Below are 25,201 nucleotides of genomic sequence, written 5' to 3'. Positions count from 1 at the left end.
AGGGCTAAGAGGGGAGGAGTCCCCCGTCTCTGTCTCTCGGGGATCAGAAATGACACTGCGCCTCAGCAGATGCCCTTAGAGCTGCAGACGGCTAACTCGCAACACAGATTCAAGAAAGGAGTGCGTGAGAGAGTAATAGAAGGCCTACATAGACACCTGCCACTTTGAATCCCTGGAATTGCAGTGAAAACCTTTAAAGTGAAAGTAAAGCATCCAGAACTCTCTTTTTTTCTGTTGTCAAGACTTCCCTTACCAAGACACTTCTTTCAACTTCAGCTGCTCCCAGTGGCAAACAGTGGAAGACTGTTTACTGAAAAAAAAGAACCAAAAATACTTTTTCTCATGAATGGTGTGAAGTGGCATGAAGTTTCTTTTTAACATTTGACGGATCAACCAGGTAGCGACTGGATAGAAGTGATTAAGACTTGCAGATCTCTGATGCATTTGACGGGCTGAAACCAAATCAGACCACTTCAGACCAGTTTACATGTGGCTCTAATGACAGCTGGCTAAATCACATTGGGTTAATGAATTTAGGGAGTCTCTAATCGAATCTGTGTGATCTGGCAACAAGACTGACATCCGCGTGTGTGTGAGAGAGTGTGTGTGAGTGTGTATTGATAACATATGAGGATATAAACCCATGTGGAGCCAAGCGTGGCAGAGCATTTCTGTCTACATGCTTCTGATGCAGAATGAAACAGGGTATCAGGGTTTTTCTAAGGTGAAATAATAAGCATGAAGACATCAAAGTGTAGGAGGTGGAAAAAGTAGAATGACGGAAGGAGAGAGAGAGTGAGAGACGGAGAAAGAGATAGAGGGGGGAATGAAAGGACTTATATGCATGTGCATGAGAGTGCATGCATGCATTCATGATTGCACATCTGGCAGCCCAAAGAGTGAGGTTCCACAGTGACCCTATTTAGCTCTCCATAATATACTCACACTCTCATTACCACCCAGCTTTCGTGTGTGTGTGTGTGTTTGAGTGCACGTGTGTGTTATTATAGCTGCTTCTCCCATTATGCTGTGTTTAAACATGAGAGAGCTCTTTGAGACAAGAGAGAGCTGCATGAGGGGATCAAACAGCCGCACATACACAAACACAGTCAAGTACAAACACACACACACACACACACACACACAGGCGTGCTTATACATACACAACCTAGAACACAGACACACAGAGTCACAAAAACGCAATACACCCCCCCACCCACACCGCTCTGATTAATAAAGGTCAATTAGCAATTATAATTTCCATATTTAATCAGTCCCCTGTGGTGCTGCTCTGTGGCCTGAGCTTTGACAACTGGCTCTCTCCCCCCACTTTCTCTCTCTCTCTTTCTCTCTCTCACCCTCTTTCGTCTCTATATCTGCCGCTCTCGCTCTTCCTCCTTCGCTTTATGTCACGCTCCTCTGCTCTTCCCATCTCCTACGTCATTACCATCTGAGCACCCACCCCGTCCACCTCCTCCTCTCCCTGCCCCTCTCTTCTTACCGTGTCATCCCTCCATCCTCCCCTCCCCCATCTCTCTCCCTATCCTTCCTCCCTTGCTCTCTCTCTCCGTCTCTCTCTCTCTGATGAATGCATCCCCTCATTAATCTTGATGTTTTTCCTCTTGCTGTGTTCTTCCACAGGCCTTCAAACCTCTCGCTAATTGCAATTAATCACTGAGGGAAACAGATGCTGGGAACAAAGGCAACCTGGGAGGGGGGCATGGGTCTGTACATGAGTATGTGTGCGCGCGCGTGTGTGGGCATCGGTGTGCGCATGTGTCCACATATGTGTACAACAGGGCGGAGGCTTGATGAAGCTGTCAGTCAGCGTGCCACACAAAGTTTGGGTATCTGCAGGGAGCTGACATCAGCTACCCTCGACTGTAGTGTGTCTGTATGTTCGCTTAAATGAGGGCGAAGTTAGTGGGATGTGGCTGACGCTGACAGTGAGCTCCTAAAAAATATAAAAGGCAAGATGGTCAGCAGGAAAGCAAAAAGCAGGAAAATCAATTACACTCAACAGTTACCATTAAAAACTAAATGGGAAAATTACAATTCTTCCCATATTCTTCCTACTTTTTCTGATGTGTACTTGAACATGGTGATTACTGGTGTTATTTTATTCCACCTGGAGAGAATAATCACAGTCTCCTTCTTTCACCCAGCCTCCCCTCCTTTTTTTCTATCCCTCGTGTTCCTCCCTCCTTCCCTTCTCCCTCCGTCCCTCCTTGAGCTGCTTGCCGTCACCGCTCGGCCTTCTGTTCTGAGAATCTACACAACAGCTCACTGAGAATGCTAAATATGTTTCAGGAGAATAAAGCACACACAAATGCACAAGCGCCTGCATACGCACACACAACCACACACACCGAAACACTCTCCTCGAAACCGTTCAGCTGAATCAGAAAGAGTGGAGACAGAGAGAGAGAGAGAGAGAGAGAAAGGTTTAATATGTGTGTGTGTATCTGGGTTTGTGCGCTTGTGTGTGTGTATGTAAGGTGGTATTATCCATCACAGCTATCTGCATCACTTATCAGCCACAAGGAGGGAGAGGAAAAAAGGCTCCTTGAAAACACAGGCACTCAAAACAAAATGGAGAAGAAATAAAAAAAAGAAAACCACAAGTCATATATTCCGCTGGGTACACACACGCGTTGATGCATGCATCTAAGCGGTGCGAGGCTCAAAACCTGCGCTACTCAAACCCGGACGCGAGCATTGAAAAACTCATCAAATAATCAGTGGGAGATGATGCCAGACTCTGCTGTGTTTTAACACAAGCCAAATCCACTCCAGGACGCAGCAGAGTGTCCAACACAATAGGACTGAGCTACATCACAGATAACAGTACACTGCTTCTTTCTTCCCATTGCTAGGAGAGGATCATTCTAAGTAGCTTTGAGCCTCTGCATACGGGGCATCAGAGAGACACTAATGAAATCAAGCTGATCTGATATGTTCTCCGGGATTAACAAAATACGATGACCCCTACATAACCCTGGGCGTGCACCATCAGCCTCCGAGTGCAAGATGTGAGAGTTAGCAGTGCTACAGGGGGAGTAAGGAGAAGGAGGGGAGTGTAAGATGGAGGAAAGGTAACGGTGGCAGTGTAAAGAGTGTAGCACCTCATAAATTGCTACAAAGACGTGAAGCAGGTGTTGTGGTAATGCTCTGAGAGGTGTGCCCTAGCCCCTGAGCCCTTTCTCTCTGTCATAATCTTTCTCTACCTTGCACAATCAGAATATAGCACGAATCCTAATAAATATCTTCTCAACAGGAAAACAAAACTGAAAAAAAATATGTTACATAAAACGAATCACTTACTGCTGGATAATGAAGAACCTTTACGTATACATAAGTGTCAATGAGTCACTGATAATGACAGCACAGTGTACACGGCTAGGCCTAGCACCTCTGTTCTGCAGCAGCGTCATCTGTCACTGCTGCTGTCACACTTCAAAGCTCAGAGCATATTCAGCTGTTTTTCGTTTCTAGTAAGGGTAGAGTGGGAGGAGATCTTTACTGAATGCCTCGAGAAAGCTCTATTAATTCTCTACTGTTCTTTACCTGACAACCCTATAACTTCAAGAAATGACAAAGCCTTCAGCCCCAAACACGACACCAACCCCCCACACACAACGTCCCCTGACAATTCCTTCCCAGCAGGCTCCACTCAGCCTTTATTCATTTTTTATACATCACCTCCTGTGAGTCTATTGCTCGGCACGCAGCAATCGCTGCACTTAACCCATTATGCTAGGTAACGCTCCCCAGAACGGTCGCTCCCTCCCCGGGATAAATTATTAACTTCCTCCACATCCCACCATTTATCACCGAGCCCCATCGAGCAGAACAGGAGAACCATTGCTCATATCCATGGCAACAAGGGCCCATTTGTGCAGCAGTTGGATGCTACTGATGATGAGGGGGGAGCTGAGGAAGAAGAGGAAGCAAGAAGACAAATAATACCTGCTTTTATCAAGCTCTCCATTGTTAACATCAGAGCCTACTCTTTTTTGCACTATATTTTTTTCTTCCTCCTCTACTGCTGTTCGTCCTCTTACAATCTTTATGTGCCACCTCTCACCTCTTCCTCTGTAGCTCCTCTCGCCTTTTTCACGGCACCCAGCCCTCTCCTCAAGTCTGAGATGGCAGCAGTATAGGTAATTAGATCAGAGCTTTCCTTTTGTCTCCATGGAGATGAATCATAGAGTCAGGGTGACAGTCTGAGCTTTAGCGCTACGCAGTAACCTAATCAGAACGTTTGAACTCCAGCCAGAGCGGCAACATAACCTAATAATACCAACATGAACCCGTAGTGACCTGCATCCCTGCGCACAGCAAGGCACACAGATGGGGTGACGAGCAGGTCTGGTTAAACACACCAGGTCACATCCCAGGAAGTGCTTGTGTGTGTCAGTGTGTGCATACGTGCATATGTGTGCGTCTGAGCTTGAGAGGAGTAGGCCCTCACAGGTGTCCTAATTCATGAGCAATCGCAGCTCATGAATAATTAAACACAAAATGCAAATGTGGTCCTTTGATCATTTACATTCATGTCTAACAGCATTAATTAATCAAACAAACCTTTTCTTTATCCCCAGTGGGATTGAAAAAAAAAAACACCAGCAGTCAGAGCACAGAAACGCTTACACACACACACACACACAGACAGACAAGTACACAAAAAAGAAAAGCCACTTAGTAAACAAGTTCACTTATCACACCATTTACACACATCTGAAGAAACTAAATTCTGTGCGTGGAGAGCAGGTTAGCCTGACCCAACCATGGACCAACCACATGGTGAAGGTGACTTCTTCATTGTGAGATTACTCTAATCTCCTGTAGAAGCTACACCCACAGTATGCTAATGCAGTTCACACAGAAACACGAAGCAATGTGAGCATAAGCTCTAAGGAGAACGATGACCAGATGTACTTCTATGATAGTAAAAACACTGTGTGTTGTTATGTGTCACCCGCAGATACAGGTCAAAGCGTACCTTCTGTTACAACACACACACAAGCAGATACACAGAAGATATACAGCTCTTTGAGACATATATAGTCTCAAAGAACGCTACAGGAAATCTTTCCTGCCTCAAGCCATCAGTCTATACAACTCTTCATCTGTGTGTGACAGATGACACTCTGGACTATTGTTTTTGCACATTTGCACATGGTTGTTTGGTTATTGGTTGTAGATTCATCTATCTATCTATCTATCTATCTATCTATCGATATAGTATGTACAAGCTAACTCATACAGCATAACACACAACGGAAAAAAGAATTAAGACTGTTAGAGTGTGAGATTGGTTGGTAATTGCTCAAGCAAACACAACACAGAGACACACAGCCCGCAGTAGATTGATCACAATTTTATAGGCTTTTTGATATGCTCACTCCGAGAGATGGACCTTATAAACAGCCACTCTTCAGCTGACCTCTTGTTTATAGCAACAGTATCATAGACAAAACGAAAGCTCGTAAAGAAAGAAACAGATCTGCCTCCCTCCTCCTCCCTGTTTGTCCACATCTCTGTCTCTCGCCCAGTACTTTTCTTTATTAGTCGTCTTCTCCTTTGTTAAACCTGCAGCCTCGCCAAAACCACCTCCTCTCTTTCCCTTATAACAAGTCTGCCTGCATGCAGCACGCACCTGTAGAGGCCTCATCTCCCGCAATCACAGGCTCCGGGACATACACAGCCAAACTCATACAACTCCCTGCTGGCACCACTCCCCCACTGTCACACCCCTCGGTCATCAATTTCTCCTCAGTGACACCAAGCGATGCGCCTGACTTATGGAGGATATCAATATCTCCGACATAAAGGGGATGAGGGAGGGATGCACAGCTCGGGCTTCTTTTAGGACACCTCGTAAAGCTAAATGATAGTTGAAGGGGGATGAGAGACAGAGCGGAGGGTGCGGGGAGAGGGGGGGGGAGGGAGGAAAAGCGAGTGGTGGTTGTTAGAGCTGTGGCAGGGGGCCGTAAATAACTGAGATAGTGATCTACAGCATGTGTGTGACGTTTGCGTGTGAGGTATTTTTGAGCGTTGACGGTAGTGTTAACAAGGTTAAAAAGGACCGAGTAGTTGACTGAGAGATCACTTGCAGTATGTATTTGGCAATTTATGTTTGAGCATGGCTGACAATGTGTATTATCCACTGGCAGATCTCTCCAAGGGATTTATGCTAACAGGCAGTGTTTGAAGTGCCTAACACTGGGCTGTAAATAGCTGTCCGTCTCCGCTGACATTGCCAAACTGTCCATAAACCTGTCACCTAGGACAGTTTCAGTCACACAAGACAGGAGAGGCCAGACAGCCATTAAAATATCAGCCTACACTGGGAAGGCAGCACTGTGTGTGTCAATGTGTACGTTGGACTTGGTGAGCTGTGCTGCATCCATTTGCATGTCTACTAGCGCATTTGAATGCTGTGCAGAAAGAGTGAGGTGCGAGGGCAGGGCACTGCATCTAAATATTCATGTCGTAGTTGAAATGGACAGGTTGACACCAGTGGAGGTTCTCTGCGGGTACTGTAAACAGATACAGTACAGTGAACTATGGTCAGGCCTTTGACACACTGTACAAACACATTTGTTGACACACACATACGGAGGTGCTTCATGAATGAGGTCAAGGAGATAGCAGTGAACTCAGGAGAGGATCAATAGAGCGCTGAGTGTTGGTGCGCCTCTTGCCTCCCTCCCACATTTTCTTTGCCCTTTTGAGATCTCTCTATCTAGCAGCTCTTTCTCTCTCTGCCTTCTTCATTTTCCTCGTAAACTAAACCATCACTACTAGCATGGGCATCAGCCACTACGACATTGCATTTCTAAAAGCCCTTAGGCTGATATTAATGCACAGAAATGTAAGCGGTTGTCTTTTCTCTATATCATCTCTGCAGCGTGGTATAGCTGTCAGCGCCGTATGCATTCGTCTGGATACGTCCCAAGAGGCTGTGTTCATGCTACTGAAGGAGATCTGTGGTTGGTGACTCCAACTCTCTGGCACCCCACTAGCAATAGCCTGGATGCGAAAGGCAGATGAAAAGAGAACAAGGCAGAGACAGAATGACAAGCAGAGGAGAGGCAGAGAGAACATGTAAAGGACAAAATGCTTTCTTCCCTGGTTGGGAGCATCTCATTTTTTCTCATTAGGGGGAACTCATCTGAGCTCAGAGGATAAAAGGAGGACTGATAGCCGGCATTTCTCTCTCACTCTATCCCTCCTCTCCCTCCTTTTTTCTCCCACTGTGCGCATGCCACCTAATTAATTACACCCTACCATTGCATTGCTACAACAACCACTGCCGACTAATTAACAGCACGCCTCAATCATGACCCCACTTCAAGGGTTCTGGATATGTTTGCATGTATGAGTGAGAGATAGATAGACGGAGGAGGAGTATATGTATGATATACTCTGGAGGGAGGAAAAAGTAGCAGGAGAGAGAAAAAGAGAAGGGGCGTAATTTTAGATTGAAAGAGAGGAGCAGAGTTTAGGAGGAATGCAGGAATGATGTGACAGTCAGATGCTAAGAAAAAAAAAAAGTAGTGGGCGACCAAGATAGATGCGGCACCTCCTCTCCACGCCCAGCTGGACTTTATCAGCCAGGCTGGAGCCGGAGAGGCTGGTGGGGAGTCCCAACTATTGGGTGTTTCACCCCGGACACGTCACTCCCAATCCCCCTTGAGATAGCCTGAGCCTCGCCAGGCCTCGGTGCTGCTGCAGCCTGCCAGGCCAGGCTCCTTGGCTCCTACTGCCTGAAACAAACTCATACTGATTGTATCAGAAAGAAAAATGGAGCGAGGCAACGCGTATGAATACACACACAGACTGAACAAGCTGCAAGCCACGTACGCCACATGTAACATCCGCACGGTTGTATTGAGTGCAAGAGAAATTAAATGGAAAGGGAGGCAGCTATAATTTGTTTAGTGTGTGTGATTGCATTAGTGTTAGGGTCATATTTTTCTTAACCCACGTCACACACACACAGAACTGCGGCCCGGTGGGGCAATCATAACATTAATAGTGCTCAACTTTACCTACAGTACCCATGTGCACACAGACAGTTCATGTGTATAAACAGTTTATGGAGAGGACAGAAAGGTGGGAAGTAAGATGATGTGGTGAAAAACTGAAAATGTGGTCCACATATTATTGAACAGGAAGAAAGAGTTAAATAAAAATTAGCCGGAGATGGCACAACATTTAACAACACTCAGAGAGTTCAACTATGTATGGGTCAAAATGAAACCCTCAAATTTTATCATCTGTACAATTAAGTAAGTCAAAATTTAAGTTTATGCTAGCTTTAAATAACTTCCAGTATCAGTCAATATAATTCAATACATATACCTTCATTGTAAGTGTACCAAGGTAAACACTGAGGACAAAAATGGTTCACAGATGTTCAATCACCAGACAATGGAGGTGCGATAATAACAACAATAAATTCCTGTAATTCCTCAAATATTTGGTGGAATCCATTTTTTTTCTTAGAGATAATTAAGACAAGTGTGCAGTTTTCCTTCATTTTTCAAAAAACATAACCATGATCAGAAAAAAAAAACTGGCAGCTAGATACTACAGTACAAACGGAAAGAAAAAAGGGAAAAGGACAAGAGACGGTGGAAGAAAGAGTGAGAGTGAAACAGAATGTACTAGTAATGGGCCAACAGCAGAGAAGAGAGGCCATGTTCACTGTCAGACATTAACATGGCCGGGACTAAATTATTCACCGCACTCTGTCACCTTACACAAGCCTGGGCTAACACAGACTAAAGAGGGCTGTGTGTGTCTGTGAGAATGGGTGTGTGTGTGTGTGTGAATGAACAGTGGCTGGGAGGAGGTGGTAAAAGAAGGGAGCTCAGTATTGCCATCCTGTGGCTGGAACAAGAAAGGTTGTGTATGAGTGTGTTAGAGGTCCCCCCCCCCCCCCCCCCCCCAAAGCACTTGCACTCGTGTACACACACACACACACACACACACACACACACACACACACACACCGGATAAAGAATTTCCCATTAAATTAGTCTGGGCAGGAAAACCTGTATGCAAATAATATACATGCTCTAACCTTTCAATGTCCTTTGAGGGCACTGCAGGCACGCACACATGCATAGACACACAAGCACATACACTGCATGCAAAACCATAAAAAAGCAAGACAGAACAGAGAACTGTTTTGTGTAGAGGAAGCTGATTTCCATGTAGCCTGCTGGTTTACTATGGAACAGGAGAGGTGGTTAGGAGGAGCAGCTGGGCAAACAATACAACCTCACCTGGAGTCATTTACATGGATTGCTTGTGGGTCTGTGCCTGTGTGTGCCTGTGTGTGTGTGGTTGTTATGTTGAGAGGGGTGTCTCTTGTTGCTGCTCTTCTTCACCATGCTCCTGAAAGTGCCGTTGGCAAGGAAACCAGAGCGAGGGAGAGAGCGGCAAGTCAAGGAGCACAGTTTTGGGTAAGAGCAAGGCAAAATGGGGAAGAAAAGGCAGAAAAAAATGAAAGCAGAAGATCTTGGAAGAAAGTGATGGTGAGGGTTGGAGGGAGATGGAGGCGGGAGTTACAGAGGGGAGGCAAAGAGCATGTGACAGTGTGACCCATGCCTCCCACTGACAAGCTTTATTACAGTCCCACCTGCAGAGAGACAGCAAAAAGCACTTAGTCTCAGCCAAGTCACCTGACAGTGGAGAACAGTTGAAAGGGAACAGAGGATAGATGGATCGAAGAGCAGGAAAAAAGGATGGAGAGAGAATGGAGGTAGCGGGAGGACGGTAGGTTGGGCTTATTGAGGGAGGTATAAAGAAAGGGAAAGGGAGAAAGAAAAAAATGAAAAGAGTCCTTAGAAAAACAAAAGTACTCAAATTAATCCAATATTGATTAGTTATTAGTGGACTGTCAGCGCTGTGGTTTTTCTATATAAAACATCCCCACACACTTATACCCAGAAACGGATTGATTTCAATTCTGGTTCTTTGGAGGCTGTGGTTTGTTGTGACTTTGTATTAAATTGTAAGCTTTTTCTCCATCTGCTGTAAATAAAAAGAGACAGATACCAACACAGGCACAGCACAGCTTGCTGCCAGCCCAGAGTGTGCAGGCAGTCGGGCTTAATCCTGCTTGAACAGCTGTTTCCTGGTGAATGTGAGGTCAGAGGTCAGAGTCTGGAGGTTTCTCACTAAGTGGTCATCTGATTTCAGAGCTACTGCTGAAACATGCCTGTAACCCGACCTCACTGCAACACACTGAGCCTTAACCTCACATCAGGTGGCCTCTTATGTAATACTGTCATTTTGGCACAATACGTAAACAGAGCAGGCTTTTGAAAATAATGGCAAGAATGAATAATACAAGCACAAACGATAACCTCTGCGTTTAAAGCAGCACAGATTCTTCTAGGTCCTCTTGTGCAAAGATACTTGACAGGATTATGAGCTTGTGGATTTAGGCTGTCTCAGTCGCTTCTGTCTCTTTATATAATTCCAAACTTAACTTCCCTCTTGTTGCAGAACACATTGATCATCTGTCTCTGATGACAGTCCTTTTATTCCTACTGTGCTCTGACTGGACCTCAGTACTTAGTTTTGTTTCCTTTCATGTACCTCATGCTTTGGAATGACAATAAAACATTGAAACCTTATAACTCTGACTACAGGTTTGGAGTCACCATCGTGCTGCAGAATAAATATGATGGGAGACATACGCAACATTAGGCAGGTGGTCATAAATGTCATGCCTGATCGATGGGGCCTTTGGGTCCTGTGGGTTGAGGGCAGGGGCCTCTGTGGATCATCCCACAGATACTTGATCAGTTTTGGATCTAGTGAAAACACCTTGTGTTGCTTTTCACGTTTTTTGAGTTAAACCATTTTTGTGTGTGTGTGTGTGTGTGTGTGTGTGTGTGTGTGTGTCTGTGTCAGGCTGCATCCTGCTGGGGATGACTGCTGCCATCAAGGAGTGTCATTGCTATGGGGTGGGGGTGCCTGGTCTGGTCTAGGTGGGTGGTACATGTCTAAGTAACATCTGCATGAATGACAGGTCCAAAAGTTTCCCAGCAGAACATTGTGTTGTCACAAGATGGTCAATGTTATTTACTTCTCCTGTCAGTGGTTTTAATGCCGTGGCTGATTGGTATATATGAGCTGCATATTCATCCTTGAGTAACAACAGACCCTCCAATACTTTTTGCTGTAATCATTCAGCGCGATACATGCAATCTGTAAGATGGAAATAATTAAGGGGATGAAATGAAGAAAGGTTTATTACTTCCTGAATGGCAACTGCTCACATCTATTAACACTCCAGCTTGCTGATGTATCTGCTGATGAGCTATAGCCAAGTAATGATGTGCTCAGCTGGCTGTGAATCTATAGGTCTCTCCCAAAGTCTACTCTTTCTGGCTCCCAGGCTCTGGATGGAAAACCACAGTCACTAAATCAAACCCATCCGGAGGTAAGACGAGAGAAAGTGACAGAGAGAGGGAAAGAAATAGACAGAGAGAGAGAGAGAGAGAGAGGGTGTGTGGGGGGGCTAATAGCCTGTTTCACAGGGCTTTCAGGGAGAGGAATGTGTTGGAAAGGGTACAAATCAACCAGGAGTGACTGCACAATAAGGTCAGTGTGACCAGAGGAGAATCCTGACTCACATGCTAGACTTGCACGCACACACACAAACAAACACATTAAACACACAAATGCAAACAAAGTGAGTGATTGAGTTGGGGCATAAGCCCGTGCCCACCCTGTGAGTGGCTAATAACCGTGGCACAGCGCCAAACCCACTGTCTCCTGACTAATTCCCTCATGCCCGCCAGGACTGGCGCCACACAGCAGAACAGAGCTCTGTTTCTCAAAAATCCTGTGATCATTACATTACTGAATTACTCAAATAGATGAATGAAAAAACAGCCACACAGACCATCCAGCTTGCTTGCCCCTGAAGAAAAGATATAATGGAACAGACACAGGGAACATTGTGAATTAATATTTGTTTGTTGAGACCGCCTCCTCTCACTTAATACACACAGGCACACACCTCAATGCCCACTCTGCTGGGCTGGAAAAAGAGGGCAGACATGTGGCGCTCTGCCAAGTGTGGCGCTGCCAAGAGACTTGGTATACCCTGGTCTCCAGTGGCATTTTAAACACACACACACAAAAACACACTCTTCCCTCTGCTGTGCTTCACAGAAGCGGTGGCAAGCTTGTCACCATCATTTGAAGTTGTATTGTACCACCCCCCCCCCCCCCCCCCCTTCCCCACTGAGGAGGACAAAAGAAAAGAAGAAAAGAGAGGGAGCAGACAAGGGGGAGCAAGCAGTGGCATTCCACCCCATGCTTTTTCTGTCAACCTCCGATCATTCTCTCTAAACACATTCCTTGGTGCCTCTGCATTCAGTTTCCCCTTATCCTCAGCTCACCCCCCTGTTCCTTCCTCACCTCTCAGCACATCACTGTCGTAACCTCTTAGCTCTCTTCTTCCTGCTGCGGCTGCTTTGTACTTTGGAGAAGAGACAAGAGAAGGGGCAGCTAAAATCACCCTCTCTTGCAAAGACTGTTCCACATTAAATACGTGTACGTGCAGTGTATCTACTCTTGCAGCGCGACTCCTGCTGCATTCCCTAAGGACTCTTTATGTGAAACTTTAACCACGGCGGCTGAAGCAACAGTTCAGACATTGTCACTCTTTCCAAGCAAATGTGGGTTGCCAGAAACCTCCCCTCTGTGCCCCAAACAGCACCCACACCCCATCTTCAGTGGCGCTCTGGGCTCCCACAGTGGGTAATTGTAATTGTATTGAATTGGCCAGGAGCCAAGTGCACAAGGCTGCCAAGTCTGCCAAGTCCAGCTGTGCTGTTGCAATCAAAACACACTTACAGCTTATCTCATGACAATCACCATCATCTGCATTTGTAATTCACGAGCCAAGACACACATGTACACACGAAGATAAAGGTATATATATCTTTGGTATGTATTTGCTTAACATGAAACAAAGAAAAGAGGCTGTTGTATGAAAAGCGGAGAAAGGTAAAGACAAAGTTCAATCAAGATGTCAGACTGATAGGTGGAAGACAAAGTATTTTGAGACAAAGTATGTCACACATTTCCTTACCATATAGTATTGCCTTTATATTAGTCCTTTGCGTCACCCCGTCCATTAGATGTGTGTGCAGTCAGTCTAGCAGGTTCTTTACCTTGGTTTCTAATGATGACAATTTCTAATGAGGCATTGACTGATGTATTTTGAGTCTGAGAGAAACACGGATGTGTTGCGTTCAATGAACGTGTTTACGAGTCTACAAAGCTGAAGCACACTGTGCCCAGCCCAGATGTTGCATCCTTCCCTCTAGTCTGTTTCCTGTCTGATAGAGGTTCATGGTGGGCTGCAATTTAATTGAGAACTGAAACATTTCTGATGTGATGTGACCCAGCAGATAGCATAACAGGCCTTCACCAGTGCTGCTGCAAGTTAAAACATGTAATGGTTTAAACCCAGCAGTCTTCAGATCATGACTGATTGTGTACCTCTCTACTATCTTCTGTGTGAGCACTGCAAGCATGCCTTGTGTCACGTTTTCTAGCTTGAGCGGAGGGAAATGGGCCGTGTCATGTCAGTGTTCGCTGCAGCGCACCACGCATGATGGAGAGCACTTAAATAACGCATGAAAACCCCGTTCTCAGCCCCCACCAGACCACTGGGAGAATCGTTCAGTGTTACATATGTGTGTGTGGATGTGCGGTGGCCCTCTTTGTCATGACTGTTTAAGCAAGCGCTTTTGTGGTTGTGCTGGTGTACGTGTCTGCATGTGCATGTGGGTTCAAATGGAAAGAAAGCCTGAGATGAGTTTCTGTGTACGACAGGGGGGCCCTCATGGCTAAACCTAAATAGCCTCAGAGAAAAAAACCCCAAAGACGCCTGACCAAGAAAGTGTGGTGAGCAAGAGTGAGAAGAGAGACAAACGAAAAAAAAAAATGCAATGTTTATAGGAGTAAACATTTATTCAAGAAAAGAAAAGAAGAGAAGACCGAATGAGGTTTCTGAAAAAGTGAAACAACAGTTTAGTTACACTGATAAGAGGAGACAGCTAGCATTGAGCTCTACCCAGGTTCTCTGGGGACATACACGTACACTGTGTCTGTCATTACACCTAATAATCCAGTATCACTTCATCGATACAATCATCTTAATCCCCACAACTATCTTAAAAAGGTGGCAGCACTACTATAAGATAAGCATGAGATGTGAATTGCTGCAAAATTTAATGTATCAAAAGTCGGCATACGGAAAAGTGGACCATCAGATAAACAACAAAGTCTCTTTAAAATAAATAAATACATCAATCAGCCACAACATTAAAACCTCTGAAAGGAGAAGTAAGTAACTTTGGTCATCTTGTGACAGTACAATGTTCTGCTGGGAAACATTTGGAACTGGCATGTACCACCCATCTAGACCAGACCAGACACCCCCACCCCATAGCAATGACACTACTTGATGGCAGCAGCCATCCCCAGCAGGATGCAGCCTGACACAGACATACACACAAAAACAACTGTTTTAGAGGCGCAATATTAGGAGTCAATAGGTCATAATGTTATGGCTGATTGGTGTAATGTGCAGGTATGGTGTGCACGTGCATCTGTGTGCAAACACTGAGGTGTGTCAGTGTTTGAGTCTTCGTGTGTGTGTGTGTGTTTTCGAGGGCAGGTTAGGTTTGCAGGTTTGCATTATCGATGATTAAGAGTGGTTGCTATTAAACAATGAAGTCAAAGGGGGGTGAAGAGGTCAGAGCCCTGGGACATTTGCAAAACAAACTCCAGGCAAATCATTATCTCCTCTAATCTCACTCAGTAGCATGTCAAGGTTGCCCTGTGTGATCCAGCAAGCTCGAAAACGCCTAGTTAATGTGGTGAGAAGTGATGTATGTATATATAGAGGTGGAGTAGTGTGAAGCAGAGGTACAAGAGGCTGAGGTGTAAAACGACATGAAAGGACTAGCCTGAAACAAGAACAAGAAGTAATATTTGTCACTTTGGGGTTGGAGTGTTAGAGTTGCCTCAGACCTCATCTCATTCACTCCAGGGGTCTCGCTACTTCCTGTGTTGCCACATAGCAGGGCCAGGAGGATGCCTCACACAGGAAAAAGGAAGCTGCTAAGTAACAAGGTAGATATTCTGAGGGTATAGCTCATTCTAGTTGAATAACTGAAACGAAACCAAAGTATTTACCACACTATGTATTGAGTGGATGTGTTTCTCACACCTGTGACCACATAGCAAGACACGGGAGATACCGCGAGGACAGGGGAGAACGACTGACATTTGAGAGTGCACTACTTACTGGAAAGAGGGTGGTCAGCTCTTTCTGCCTCCGAGGTCCCTGGGCGAGACGGCGCGAGGTCACCTGCAGGTTGTGAGGGCCCCAAACTGGAGTCTGCCTCCTTACTGGCCGCAGCTGCACCCTCTATCACAGCACTAGCCTGAAAGATAAGAAGACATAATTAACACCAAGAATGGTTTATGGTTAATAAACAGGAAAGAAAGGAAAGTTCTGTGCACTATTCAAAATACACCCCCTTAATTAACCGTGAACAACAAGATACAGATTCTACACTGTTACAGAATGAACAGCCATGATGAGGGCTAAAGCAGCAATATCAACATTACTGACTGATGGTGCAAATATAGTAATTAACTGCAGATCTGTTTTGTCATTGGTGCAACCATGTTTAGCTGCTGTCACTACACTCAGATTTCCACTATAAAAAGACAACAACTACAGGGGATGCGGCTCTGGGTGAAGAAGTGTCCCTTCCGTGAAGTGACAGAGCTGCAAACCAGACAGAATCAAAGACAGAGAGAGAAAGACTTTTCCTGACAGACCAAGTCTGCTTGGATGTGCTTTATTCTGGTCCCTTCCACAGCTGAAAGAGGAAAGAGGGATGGGACTTTAGGAGAGAGACAAGCTGACCATGAAAAGCAGAGGGAGAAGCAGAGGGTGGCTGTCACCAAGGGGAGAGAGAGAGAGAGAGAGAGAGAGAGAGAGAGAGAGTGACACAGAGAGAGAGAGAAGGAGGGGGAGACTTTAAAAAGAAAAAAAAAGGCTGTGATGGCTCCCTCCATTGACGAGTAACAGAGAGACAGGCTGGGGAGGTGCAGCGCATCTTAAGACAAAAAGGCACCCTGGGCTTATGAAATATACATAGCTCTCAGCTGGAGACAGAGACACAGAGCGACAGAGCAGAGGAGGGCCCTGAAGACTGACGAGACTCCACTACCCCTCCTAAACACACTGCTAAAAATAAAACACACAGACATATTCCTAATGACTTCTCATGAGGCGCACAGGGGGAAGTAGTTAGTGCTTCTGTTTTTTTTGTGACTGTGTGCGCATAGGCGTGTCTGTTTTGTCACACACAGTCGAGCATGCAGGTGTTTGTGGGCATCAAGGTGCATCGATGCTGCCTCCTACAGTCACAGTGAGACTGGGCAAAACCACAGAAACAACTATGACACAAAAACCGACGAGAGTTTTGGCTGTTGGTCTATATGTAAATTTAGATAATGGTCAGAAGGGTTTATTTATTTTTTATTTTTTTATGGGGAGGTTGTTTCAAACACTCCCACCTGCCCTCTTTTCAAGTCCAGACAGCTGTCTCTGTCACGCGCAGTTAAAAACAATTTAAACAGACCTCACTTAACAATAAACTCACCCTTTGTTCAAGCTAACGATCCACCTCTCCTACGCACTCTCAACAATGACCGTGCCACCGAGGTACTGGTATTCTCCTGCAGTTACGCTTGTGCGTGCAAATATTACCAGGAAGTTTATTCACTTCTTTGCTTCACTGAGTTTCCCTTTTTATCTTCTCTCCTCATCAGACACGTTGAATGTCCCTCCCCAGTTACATCCCTTCCACGTCAGGAGGGAAATAAACTTGCAGGCAAATAGTCATGTCTGAGCCTGGGGATTACCTCTGCTCTAGAAAACATACAACACAAACATGCCTACAGGTTTCCTAACCTTTTTTTGTCCCTCGCTTTTTTTCAAGCTGTTTTCCTTTTTACTTCCTCTTTCTCTCTTTTGTTTATTGGGTTAAATTGCCGGAGGCTTGTTTATGAATTCCCCAACACTGGATATTACACAGTGAAAAAAAAATGGAAAGAGACATATAGAAAGAACAGTGTCTTTACTGTTCTGTCAAGTCGGGGACATGAGTCTATGGATTTTAATTAATGAAATATTGTTGCTTCTCCCTCGTTCCACTAAGACAGATGGAGGGGGAGTAACACTCATTCTGGCCTTAAAGAACAAGCTGGGATGCCAGGTTTTGATGATGTGTATTTAGCTGATGCTATCAGCTCACTAACTTGAGTCAATATTATTCATACAGCAAGTGTTGTTGAGGCACCACCGTAAGATACCTGTACTTGGTGAACAAGCATTTGTTTTTCTCGCAATGACAAAGCAACGGGTTACTGTAATCCCTCCTGAGCGAAACATAAATGACTGCACCGAAAGTGCAACAAAAAGGTATTTTAAGAAATTTTACTGAACCTACACCGCTAACTACACCGGAGGCCTGGAGGCCTGGAAGCACTGGCCACTGCCCCCCGAGGCTAATTCATCAGACCATAGCCAGTGAGTTCCCTGTGACCAAAGCTAAAAGACCAAAGATATTTTTTTCTTTTGATACTTACGTTATATTATTGGCTTTTTAAATTTAAGAACTGTGCATGGATTTATCACAATGATATATACCCTGTGAATAGACCAGGAATAGACTGGGGACATTTAAGATGCAGAGCATGAGTCAGAAGGTGAAATGAGGAAGATCTACAGAGGTAGTACTAATTGAGGTTAATTCCACAGTTCAGCATTATCTCCTCTAATCGGCATGGAGGAAGTTGGTAATGGACGATGTCGCAGGACACGGAGAGGGCTCGTCAGCAGAGCTCGCACAGCAGTGTTGAGTACTGTATGCCCTCAAAGGATCATGAGACATTAGTGGCTGAGTGGAGATCTTGATAGGAAGCTGCAGATAAACTGTCCAGAGGGCCTGCAGGCGTACACAGGGAAAAGCGTGCATGCTTGTGTGAGTGTCTAAGAGAGAGACAGAGAGAAGGCTTGTCATTCAAGACACTCACAACCGCTCTAGACATTTGCCTGCCTCAACCCACATATCACCTGTCAACCTCTTGAAACAGTGTTGACACCATCTTGCACACATACACACCCTCTGCTCTGGACGGAATCATTTAGTAGTGACACACAGGGAATGATGGGACAATACATATGCACATCACTCAAAAAACACATGCACCCTTTGACAATTATTCACTTTCTCCCTCTCTCTCTCTCTCTCTCTCTCTCTCACACACACACACACACACACACACACACACACACACAGATTGCAATCAAAGCCAGATCTCTCCGGGGACAAGCACTTTCATCACGGCAGTGCCCATCGATACTTAAGCCCTGCACAACGTCTGCAGTTCAACACCTACCAGATTCATTAAGGAGGAGGATGAGGTCAAAAGGAAAAGGATACATCGATAAGCAAAGGGGGTGGGCTCACATGTGTGTGTGTGCAGGCGTGTCACCAGGGGGCAGAGCCATCCATAAACACTGCTGACAGTCTAGACAGGAAATACACTTGAGGATGTCGATAAGTTAGTCAGCAGGAGTGAGGAGAGATCAATAGGGACACGGGATGATGTCAGTGGCTGCATATGAGATCACCTGATGAAACTAAGCATCTACATATACATATTAGTTTTGAAATGAAAGTAATTCAATTATCACATAGAGTTTCGTATAATCTGTTTTATGGTACCAAGAAAGTGGCTGAGCCTAGAAGTGGAATCGCTATTGCTTAGAAAGCAGCTGAGTTGACAACGTGCTGACTTTTGAAAGACTTTCAAGCAATAATTCATCATATTTCTCCTCAGTTCGGTGGCCTGCTTCCAGTTCCATCTGGCTTCACTATGCCAACCTTATCAGTTAAATCACTATTGTGTTACATCATTTCATGTTCACGAACAGCAAAGCAGATGTTTATTCATGTGAAAATGCCATGGATTATAACTTCAATATTATTTGGAGTAAATACCTCCAGCGTACAGAGATTCTCCCTGAAGATTGGTGAAAATGAAGGAGATGAGGCTGATTTCACCCACAGGACATTACTGCCTTATATCACGTTGCCTTTCTTGCCATGGTATTGGGCCTGTGTGTGTGTGCACGCCTGTGTCTGGTCGATGGGTGTTTGCGTGTGTTCTCAGCTCTGCTGACATTTCCTCAAACGTGGTTGACATTTCCAGGGGATTTGAAGATTTGATCCCTTCTGTGTTTGAAGAGCTGTATGCTGCCCTCCTCACAACACTGAGGGAAATGCTGCAGCAGGGCCTGCAGCGTGCCCTGCCTTCAGGGCCTTAGTCTACAGCATCTGGAGCAGCCTGTCCTCATTCACCCGTAGTGTGATCAGGAGAGGACCTGCACTATACATTGCCCGCCTTTTAGAGATGACTGGTTCACTGCTTGGTCTTTTACTTAGTCTTGCTGTTTTCCCTTGAGCTGTGGAGTGTTGCTGCTGCTCTCAACTGAGGCAGAAAAGCTATCACCAAAAGATATGAGAGAAGAAAGTAGATAGAGATGGTGTGGGAGGGAATTAGAGGGAAAGGAAGCAAGGACGTGTGAGAGAGAGAGGGAGAGATCTCTTTCTCCTGCTAGAGGCTGGTTAGTGGAGCGAACTGACACAGACTGACATCTCTCTTCCACAGAGACTGAGTTAAAAAGAGACTTGCTGCTCTTTGCCCATCTCTCTCTCTCTCTCTCTCTCTCTCTCTCTCTCTCTCTCACACACCAACTTTCCCACTTATTACTCTTTCAGCTGTCCCACCCTCTCTCTCCCCCTCTCTCTCTGCTCACCCGAGGCTCCCATGTCTTGCTTTTTCTGCCTGGATGGACTGTGCAGCAGTCCTTCGCTAGCCTGGGGCTCAAATTACACCCTACCACCCTGTGTTACCCACACACATACATACACAAACTGAAGCCTGTACAATGGCCATGAGGTGGCCCAGGGCCCAAACACAGGTCAGGCTTGGGTCAGTCAAGGGCAGAAGGACAGGAAGCCCAGCAGAAACAAGCCTCACACTGAGTCTGGTAACTGGGTAGACACAGTATGACAACAGACAAAAATAACTTCATAGTAATACAAAGAGCTGCACAGGCATGCACCAGCTATCCTATTAGCTATCTTTAGGCAGTTGTCTTTTCAATAACAGCTGACACTTAATGTTTACTATCACAGTTTATCATGTGGCATATTACTTAGTCTGGCTTTCGCTAAAGTAAAACATGTTAAATTACAACTCTAATGACCATATGTCTTGTATAATCAGATAAAAGACATCCTTTAATTGTAGCACTGGAACAGACCTTGGAGCAAGTCTGAATTACTTTCAATCCAAAAAAATACAGCAAACATTATAATTGCTAATTGGCTTCAGAGTGAATCAGCAATGCACTTTCAGCCCAACTCTATCTGGATTGCACACACACATTTTAAAGCACACTTGCCAACAGCACAGGATACTGGAGGTCAGTGCATCGGCAATCAGACTTCACTATCATGCTGCCTTTCAATTGCCAGTGATGTCATGGCAGTGAAACATGTGCATCCTGACAAAGAGCAGAGCTCAAAGGAAAGGAAGTACCATGTTTAAAGTATCACAGCGAACATTTTGTCACTTCCTGGGTCTGTTTGTCCCCGGGAGCAGGATGTAGGGTTACAAGTGACTCAATAACTATGTGACACTTTATTGATCCCTACAGGGTACCCCCTTCCATCCGTCATGGCAGGCCATACCACAAACACGAGCAACAGAGAAGCATTCAGATTTACACAGTGCTACTGCACATATCTGCATGACCACATTTTGTGTCTTTTACTGTTCGTTTTATGCGGTTTATCTAAGAATTTATATTGAAGACACTGTTTCACTGTTACTTGAAATAAAGCTTAGATAGGTTAAACCTGCAGTTAGGTCTCAAAACTGTGGGACGAGGAGAAGCTAGAAGGATGTCAATAAATCAAGTGAAATGCTACTTCGAGGCATTTTGTTGTGTCCTTGAGTTAACATTCCAACTACATAAATGCAATCGATTTTGCTCAGCCTGAGGCATAATGCTTTATAAACAAAAAAAAAAGTGCGTGAATGGGGTAGTCATATGTACAGGCAATGACGCAGACACACAGCTGGACGAAACTCTTCAGTGCTGCGGCTTTCTCCCAGATCTGTTGGTTACTATAACAGGAAGAGGGTAAGTGCTATCGATCGGCTTCTTCCTGCTTGTCCCGGCTGGCAGAGAGAAAACAAGCTGACCACTTGACCGTCTGCCATTCAATGCAACAAATAAGTACATGAACGCAACACATGCATACAGTACACAGTGCTTGCAAGAGAATAAATAAGCGTAAGAAGAAAAATCGTGAAGAAAAATGATTGAATGCATTAATAGATTCGGTAAGTCGTCAAACTGTGAACATTAACAGCGTTTGTGATCTTTTACATGTTTAGCATGTATTCATGCAGCGAGAAAAGTTGTGATGTGATGACAGGCATTTGGGTCAATACAAAACATTCCTCTTGGCAGCTCTGTGACATTCTGAACAGTAATCTGTGCTGCATGCAGCTCTCTTCGATGGCATTTTGATATGATGCAAAAGAGAGCTGGAGGGATACAAATCAGGTGGCGGCATAAGTGTAAGATAAACAGACTGACGGAGACAGAGAGGCTGCTCATTGTAATTTAACAAATCAAAGGGTGTACGGAAGCAGCAGCACAGTGAAAGCAGTGGGACAGTGGATGGACTTGCACTAATGACAGTATCTTTTTGAATACCGCCGCACATAAAGCAGCATGATTGGACATGCTACACTGCTACTCGATCGAAACACAAACAGTGCTAACAGAAGTCCATTAAGCAGATATAAGTAGCAGGTATACCATATTTACATCTTAATCTTAATGAATGTTTCAAACTAAACTTAAAGTAAAGCTGAAAATGATGGGAATGTCATTGGTATTAGGTATTGGTCAATTTAAAAACCTGATATTAGTAGTCTAAAAATGACGTCAAATCACTTTCGAGGTTCAGTCTTGACACAGCATCATTACATTTTCAGTCTTTCTACAAAATGTGTTTTACTCCCACGGATTTCTGCCAGCTCAAGAGTACAGTAGCCGTTTTATTTACCACGATTTAACACATCATATCAAAGAGTCAATATTAACCATGTTTGTATCTAAATGTTATTTTTTTACGTGCTGTCTGTATTGCTACATTTACTAGTGAATGGCTGGTGTCAGCCAAAACTACTGCTGCACTCATATATCTGCTGTCAGGCCCCCGGGAAATATATATACAGTTGGTAATATATACAGCAGAGCACAGCAAAACAATTCTATTCTCCAGAGACAGAAGAAAGTAGGGAGACAGCGGGAACAAGGCGAGAGAGTTACGTAGATAGAAGGAGAGAGAGAGAGAAACACAAAGGGCTGTTTTCTGCTGGGTGGGTAAAGTGTGTCCAGGGGGCAGCTGAGTGAGCACACACAACACAAAGCCTGTCATTAGTTCCAGCTTTCTGCAGACACAACAAACTGTGTGTGTGTGTGTGAGTGAGTTAGTGAATTAGAGGGAGAGAAAACGAGAGGGAGAGAGGGAGAATGACGATGCACCGCTGGGTGTGTGTAAAGGTTTTGTGCACGTGTGGAGTTTCAGACATTGATAAAAGCCGGTGTTGTTTTGCTTGTCTTCTCTGATGTACAGCTCCTTCAGGATCACAGCCCTGTGCAGTCAATACCTGCTCTGCCTCCTTGTGTGAATGTGTGTGTGAGATTAGTTGCAACGTATAGATCCCTTTTCCTCCTCTTTCCATCCCCCCCCCCCCGTGTCTTCCTCTGACACCACCACCACACACACACACACACACACACTATCGCCTGTCTACCAGCTGCCACTTTGCAGGCATTCATCAGCGCTATGATTAGTGAGTAGAGGAATGTCATGTAGCTACAGCCGACTCCTCACCCCAACCCTGACCTTTCACCTCGGCGCGACCCTCGGCAACCCCGGGCCGCGGCAGCTGCTTTTACACTGTGCTGACACACTCCATTAGGCCTGACACCTGCCTCTACACACATCGAATCACTGCGAAACACAATCACTCTCAGATACGTACGGGGATGCAAAGGATGGCAGCAGAAGCAAGATTCACAACAGTTACTTATGCACAGGCACACACAAACACAATGGCCTTTACACATGCTAATGCAGTAAGGCGGCCCTTTCATGAGATTACACAGTCATTACAGAGAGTGGGTCATGAGGGGCACCTGTAGCTGAGCGGCTCCACAGTCTATTAGGAGCCTGTGTGTGTAAGTGTCTGCAAAAAAAAAAAAATGAGTGGGAACAGAAGACTATGTACAGTATACAGTGAAGTGCAAGCAGACATAAGAGTTGTGTTATAGAGCCAATACTAGCACAATTCAGTGGGCACTGGGCATATGCTCTGTGTGCAATAAGATCCACTTTGAATGAGTGAGTGTTCCTCTGTGTGTGTGTCTCTGTGTGTGTGTGTGCCTGTGTGTGGGCCCCAGGCAGACTCTGACAGCTCAGTGGTAGCCATCTGCTGGCAGTCACACCAGGAGAAAGCAACCGCAGCCAAACAATGGAGAGCAATGACAGGCCAGGATTTGTGGGTAGTTTTGTATGTGTGTGTGCGTGCATGGGCGTGCGCGCGCGTGTGTGTGCGTTCCGGTGTGGCGTGCGCGTTTTTCCTTCAAAGATCCAAATGAGCCCCTCTCTATGAGCATGTGCAGAGGGGCGTGGCTGTTGTTGATAGGCTGTCTCTGTTACCAGGCGATAGATTAACAAGCCCAAATGGCCATCTGAGGAGGATAGATAGCATGGGCGAGTGTGGGCTCACTATTTTTTTTTCCTCCCTGTGTGTCACTGGCATCTGCCTACTCCAGGTATATATGTCTGTCCACCCCCTTTCTCTTTTATCTTCTTTCTCCCTCCGGATATCCTTCTCTTTGTAGGTTGAAAGTTGAAACAAATAAACAGTCAAAGGTTAGGTGAATGTGCACTTCCAAGCTTCAGTTTGTGCACACACACAATATAATGTACTTGCACATTATATCAATGTTTCTTTTCTTTGTGCATCTGCGCAAGCGTCTCTCTTTTCGACATACAGTATGTTTGTCAACCCCTTCCTCTCTACTCACTCTCCCTGTCTGCAGGTAGAGTGCCATCATAGATGTGGACAGATGGTCGGGTGTTGGAAGGAAGCTGGCTCTCTGGATGTGACAGCAGTCTGAGAGCAAGCATCATCCAGCTGGGTAGAGGCCTACAGTGCCTCCTAGAAAGAGCATGCCAGGTGGCCAAGAATCAGGCTGCTGGTCTCCTGCAGCCACTACATGCATAACCCTCTAGTCTCTATTCTGCTGTTTCAACACCAAACACAGCACAGGGCTGTTTCCAACAAAGAAATACAAATAAGTCAAGGCCGCAAGTCAGAAGCAGAGCAACTCACAAGTAAATGACCAGTAAAAGACACGGGGGCAAATGGCTGATTATGAAAAGAATCCCTCTCCCTGCACTTCATTTGGCCAAGTATATTGCCTGTGTTGTGTGTGTGTGTGTTGCTTTGGCCGTCCATGCTTTTGTATGGCAGCACTTCAAAGGCAGCCTTCACTAAGTTTCTGCTCTTCCACCTCCTGCTGTTGCTAGTTTGTGTGTATGTTTGTGAATGTGTGCATGTGGAGCAGTGCCTCCTGTAGCTGAGGGCTATGGCTGATCACCACTACCGCAGCGAGGCTGGCATGGCATGCCCGCTGGCACACTAACAGGGCACACCTATTTACACAGACCCAGACTGAATGGCAGGCATTGTCTGGGTGAGAATGCAACACTTAAGCTCCTGATTAAGGCAGAACAAAGCCCTGAGGGGCAAGAGTGATGAATGCAGGCGGTGAGAGAGCCAGAGAGGGACGGAGGAGGAGATGAAGGGAGGCAGGGAAGTAAGGCTGGGTAAAGCAGAATCTCATCTGCTGCTGCTGAGGGAAGGTAAGACGGGAGGGGGAAATTTGAGAGAAGAGATG

At 45.4% G+C, this 25,201-nt stretch overlaps 1 protein-coding gene across 1 annotated transcript in view; it reads right to left on the bottom strand.

Annotated features, from left to right (window-relative positions):
• Nucleotides 1-15,855, bottom strand: part of gse1b (Gse1 coiled-coil protein b) — a 107,762-nt gene extending 91,907 nt beyond the window's left edge. Inside the window, exon 1 of the mRNA XM_084541548.1 lies at nt 15,365-15,855. The gene's annotated coding sequence lies outside the window, so the exon portion shown is untranslated. The remainder of the gene's footprint in view (nt 1-15,364) is intronic.
• Between the last annotated feature and the right edge of the window lie 9,346 nt (nt 15,856-25,201).

Source organism: Chelon labrosus (assembly GCF_963514085.1).
Source record: "Chelon labrosus genome assembly, chromosome: 3".
Taxonomy (NCBI): Eukaryota; Metazoa; Chordata; class Actinopteri; order Mugiliformes; family Mugilidae; genus Chelon; species Chelon labrosus.
Note: the sequence above shows the minus strand (reverse complement) of the source record. Positions and strands in the feature narration are given on the sequence as shown.